The 5,556-nt window shown below is 37.9% G+C and overlaps 1 pseudogene; it reads right to left on the reverse strand.

The window, feature by feature from the left end:
• Nucleotides 1-1,568: 1,568 nt before the first annotated feature.
• On the reverse strand, nt 1,569-4,913 carry LOC113663899 (annotated as a pseudogene).
• Nucleotides 4,914-5,556: the final 643 nt, after the last annotated feature.

Below are 5,556 nucleotides of genomic sequence, written 5' to 3' on the forward strand. Positions count from 1 at the left end.
TAAATCCCGGGGGGGGGATACTCAATCAGTTTATTTTATCATCACATGGCCACATCATCAGTCCGTAGGAACTTTAAAGGCTTTAGATCAATAAATTAAAGAAATTTTAAAACAGAATTATTTTTGCATTGTTTTGAAATAATATTTTGGAATAAGGAATTAGTATTTCTTTAATAAAGCTATTATTTTTATGGACAACCCCTTATTATACCAGATGGTAATCTCATGTACTTTTTGATCTTTTTTTTTTGACTTAGTTCCTGTTTTCATTTTCTTTGCCAAGCAGATGCTGATGTCATGGTTGGTTTGTTGTTTACCCTGCCATAGCCTCGTTCCTGTTTTTTTTACTATTTTGGTAAAATTTGCTTTATTGTTTCATAGTTATTTTGTTCCTGTTTTCACAATACTTATAAATATCACAACTGCATTTGTCTTCACCTTCACTAACTGCAAGACTGGACTGCAAATGAATTTCTTCAGTGCTAGTGGGATCCAGAGGAGCAGATTCTGGACAAATAGGGACAGATTGACAAGCTTGAGCCTTTTTAAAAATTTGGTTAATATCTCATGGTATGTTTGTTCCTTTTTACACTGTAGAAATAAGTATCTGCACTTGTTTCTTCTTTTGCTGTATGATATTAGCATATATGGACCAGGGCAAACAAGCGATGGGATTAGGACTAATAATGAACAGATAAGGTCTAAGCAAGAGAATGGGAATAATAAGGAAGGATGTTTCAAATGAATGAGTGAGGAAATTGTGATCAATAGCGGAATGTATTGGTATGTGTGATGTAGAAGATACCCTTAATTATTTATATGAATTAGATTATGTTTATAGTACATATCTGTAGCCAGGTGCTAAAATATACATCATTGTAGTGTTTTAAAATAGGGTCATGGCTCCTTTAGGAGACGCACTTTCTCCTTTTTTCAATAAAGTTTGCGAGTTTTGAAGCTGTGGGCCAAGTCGGAGAAGCCATCTTTTTCACGTGGTGAGAGAAGTATGTTTATTGTGCTTGCTGCTTATTGGTGATTGTTTTGGACACATTTGGATCTAATGTGCCTGTGACGAGAGAATCTCTTGGTAAATTAACATATTAGCCACTACCGTATTTTATTTGTATTTGTTAGTGCTAAATAGTATTTACTTAGTATTTGTTTGTATTTGACTGTATTTAACAGTATTAGTAGTTAGTATTAGCTCGCATAAGCTAGTAGAATTTGCTAGAATGTTTCAAGTATGTGTTTTTGCTTAACCTGACTGTATCTCAATTGGTAGTTGAATCTGTTTTTTTGTTTTTTTTTGTTACAATAAGGCAGTCTGAGATGTGTTTTGGTTTGATTTAAGTGAGATTTAATCTTGTCATCACCAAATTCACACTATTTTCTTCTTTTTGTAAAATTGTTTAAATCAGACTTTTGGTTTTGTTCAAATTTGCTCCCATCTTTTTCTACTTACAAACAGCAGTCAGATTAAACCCAAGTTTGAGAAAAGCATTGTTGCTTCCGGTGTGTTGTGTTCTTTATTATACCCGGCCACATATCCTTCTGTAAATTTCAGTTTATAGTAATTGCCATCTCTATATCATGTTCATAGCACACACACAGCAGTAAATCACTTCCATATTACCACTTTATTCAACTTATTTAACTCTTGTAAACACTATATCCTGCACTTGCTGCTATTGCACTCTGGTTAGACCTAAACTGTATTTCGTTGCCTTGAACTTGTACATGCCTAATGACAATAAAGTTGAATCTAATCTAATCTAATTACACCCCTAATTACACAGCTTTGAACAGTAAGACAGAATGAAATGTACTAAAATGAAAATCTAATAATTTTACATTAAGTAGCAAAACAGTTCTCAGCATTTCAAATGCAACACGTACCCCCTCTTCTATCTATTGATACTGTGGTGGTGCTGTGGTTCACATAACAAGTGTACAGTGGTTCTTCATCCTCCAGGATGTCCACAGTCTTCCTCAGCTGGTATGTGCCATCACCATTTTGTCTGACTCCTGAAGATACTACCAGATGTTCAGGCAGGGAAGTTGTGGACCCGCATCTCCACATCTGGAGGGTAGAAACCTGTGGCCAGGCAGGTCAAGGTCAGCTTTTTGCTGTCAGTCACTGATCTCTTTGTAAGTAGTTGCACCTCTGGGGGACCTGAAAGAAGATATAAAGTTCATTTTCCTTCTTAATTTATCAAGATGAATGTGACTCAAGAAAAAACTCCTGGATACTCACAACACTTTCTCAGTTCTTCTTGTCCATAGTCCATAAACTTGGTGAGCCAGTCCACACACTCTTTCTCCAGGTAGCTCTTGGTGTATGTGTTAAGGATGGACACGTCATCCCATTTCCTTTTGGTTGGCTCAGCAGCCTGAACTGGAGCGATCCACCTCGAGTTTTTATCATCAAACGAGAGGAACTCAGTGCCGTCGTAGCTGTACTCATCAATTCCTCTCACAAATTTACTATTTCCGTTTTCACCTTCAACCACACAGCCATGTCTCCACTGAAGAACATGAAGGTCTGAAATGGAGACAGTGCAGTAAAGATAAGAACTGTGTGCCATTAAGAATCATAAACAAATGAAATCTGACATTTAATGAGTAATGTTAAATAAAACTGAACTAACCAGACTTATTGTGTCTCATTCGCTCCATCAGGATGTCCACATTGACCTTAAACCACTGCTCTTTGCTCTTACGGGACTGAGTTCCTTTATCCCAGTAATCCTTTTCCATCTTCTCCTTCATCCAGTCCTGTTTAGAAACCTTAACCTGAGTCTCACTGTCATAGTAATCAATCACTTGATCATTGATCATTCCCATAGCAATGAACTCATAGATTCCAGGCAGATTGAGAGGTTTAGAGAGCGCCGTGTAGATGTAAAACAGAGAGAATTCACCTGGAGGAAACATGTAGAAAATATTACTTCAACATGTGGAGAAAATGTTTAACTAATACGTCCCAAATCACAAATTGACTAAATGTTAAGAAACATAATAATAATAATAATAATAATAATAATAATAATAATAATAATAATAATAATAATAACTAGATTTGTTGAGATTAGATCACGTGACGTCACGTGACGTGACCAGAATACCCGTGGGGCAGTTCCCCTCATTGTGCTGAGTGTTTTATATATAACATGTCCATGTTCTGCAAATGTTTAATTTTCAAGTGACGTCACGTGACTGCCCCACATGACGTGACTCCACATGAACTGCCCTATGTGACGTGACCAGAATACCCGTGGGGCAGTTCCCCTCATTGTGCTGAGTGTTTTGATACGTCACATGTCCATGTTGTGCAAATTTTTGATTTCCCTTGTTTTGGGGGGCGGGGCTACACGTGACGTCTCGTGGTGTCGAGTGACGTCACCAGAATACCCGGTGGGGTGCCAGTACTTTTGGCAAAAAGTGGCTACTGAGGGTTTTGACGTTTCATGTCATGACTGCAGTCATTATGGGATTCTACTTATTATTATACTGCATAGAACACAGAACAGAAGCCGTGCCTGAGCTCTGCGCATGCTGCGTGTGTGAGAGCTTAGAGGACTTTTCGGAATTCCCCATTCAAGTCTATGGGATGTTCGATTGTCGACTACGGGAAAACCGAAAAATATAAACATATATAATGGAAGTCTATGGGAAAAAGGCCACTTTGAGCTTCCGTACTGGGAATGCCGGAATTCCGATTACTTAGAAAAATAGGAGCAACAAACTTCAGACCAGGGTCTACGACATATCCGAATTTGGTGCATGTGGCTCGAAAGCCCTAGGCCATTCATTCATTCATTCATTCATTCATTCATTCATTCATTCATTTTCTACCGCTTATCCGAACTTCTCGGGTCACGGGGAGCCTCACCTCGCGTCATCGGGCATCGAGGCAGGATACACCCTGGACGGAGTGCCAACCCATCACAGGGCACACACACTCTCATTCACTCACACACTCACACACTACGGACAATTTTCCAGAGATGCCAATCAACCTACCATGCATGTCTTTGGACCGGGGGAGGAAACCGGAGTACCCGGAGGAAACCCCCGAGGCACCGGGAGAACATGCAAACTCCACACACACAAGGCGGAGTTGGGAATCGAACCCCCAACCCGGGAGGTGTGAGGCGAACGTGCTAACCACTAAGCCACCGTGCCCCCTAGCCCTAGGCCACATTTTTAAAAATAAATTTTTGGCTAATAATAATAATAATAATAATAATAATAATAATAATAATAATAATAACATAATTGTTTTAACATTTTAAAAATTTAATCAAAGATGATACTGATTAAAAGAATTTCTTCTCTTTTCACATGTCTAAATCTAAATCCATGTGTAATTCACATGTATAAACAGTTTAAAATGAAAACTACACAGAACAATATAGGTCAGGATTCAGAGGCCACACTGTGAGATGTTACCTCCGTGAACGTCCAAGAAACTGGACGATTTAGATTAACACACACATTTAAAGAAGCTCCACACTTATATACACACTCACTATCACTTAAAGAGCAAACAGAACACACTATAATACACTATAATACACTATAGAGACTAAATGCTGTAAAAATACAGTCAGAATAAATGACCAAACAGGAAAACATCAACTGAAAAATTAACAATAAACACTTTTAACTTAAAGTTCAAAAACATAGCGTTTTATTTGTTATGAATGTTTTTACTTTCACTTTAGTCAGTTATTAATGTGAAGTCACCTCCTAGAGCTGGAGGTCCAGACAGGAGCCAAATACACACTGCAGCGAGCAGCTTCATAGCTCTTCTCCTCCTTTACTTAAACTTTTACTGGTCTATACACACGTATCCACACGTTTTCTGCGTGTTCAGTTTGATCGCTGAAAAAAAAAATCTCCGCTGACCTACGCACGTCAGTTGTAGCTCTAACAATGATGTGTCGTTTGCGAGTCGACTCCTTCATTCGGCTCTTTAATCAATCGTATATTTTGAACTTTGAGCTCTGACTCGCGTTTTGAATATAAGCTGTTGTTTTACGTTTATAAAGGAAATGTTACTCCTGGATTATTACAAAATAGACAAAATAATTGAATAATTTTCGATAGCAGCTTGAAATGTAAACGATGTAAACATCAGCGAGTCATGTTAAATTACAGACACAGAAGCACTATTGTACTGACTGAGAGTTCATTCCCAAAAGAGTCGACTCTTTCATTAGCGCTATTGAGAACAAAGTGTCGGTTCTGAAGCTTTGATGAATCGATTCGCTTGAATTCCGTTATCGAGTTATCTTAAGTTCTTCCTAACAGAGTACAGAGACACGTTCAGGTTTACATCAGATTAACCAGCTAGTCACTTTAACTAGCATTAGCTAAGTGCTGCTTATTTCTATATGAATTTAAAGTAGAGATCTTCTCACTCAGTCATGCTAATGCTAATGCTAATCTTACAGGGGAAAATGCTCTCCAGAACAAAGTCAGCCTTGTTTATTTTACTGGTCCATAAAAATGGATTAAACACTTTTTAATATGTTCATAACATCTTTATCT

This window comes from Tachysurus fulvidraco, chromosome 10 (assembly GCF_022655615.1).
Source record: "Tachysurus fulvidraco isolate hzauxx_2018 chromosome 10, HZAU_PFXX_2.0, whole genome shotgun sequence".
NCBI lineage: Eukaryota > Metazoa > Chordata > Actinopteri > Siluriformes > Bagridae > Tachysurus > Tachysurus fulvidraco.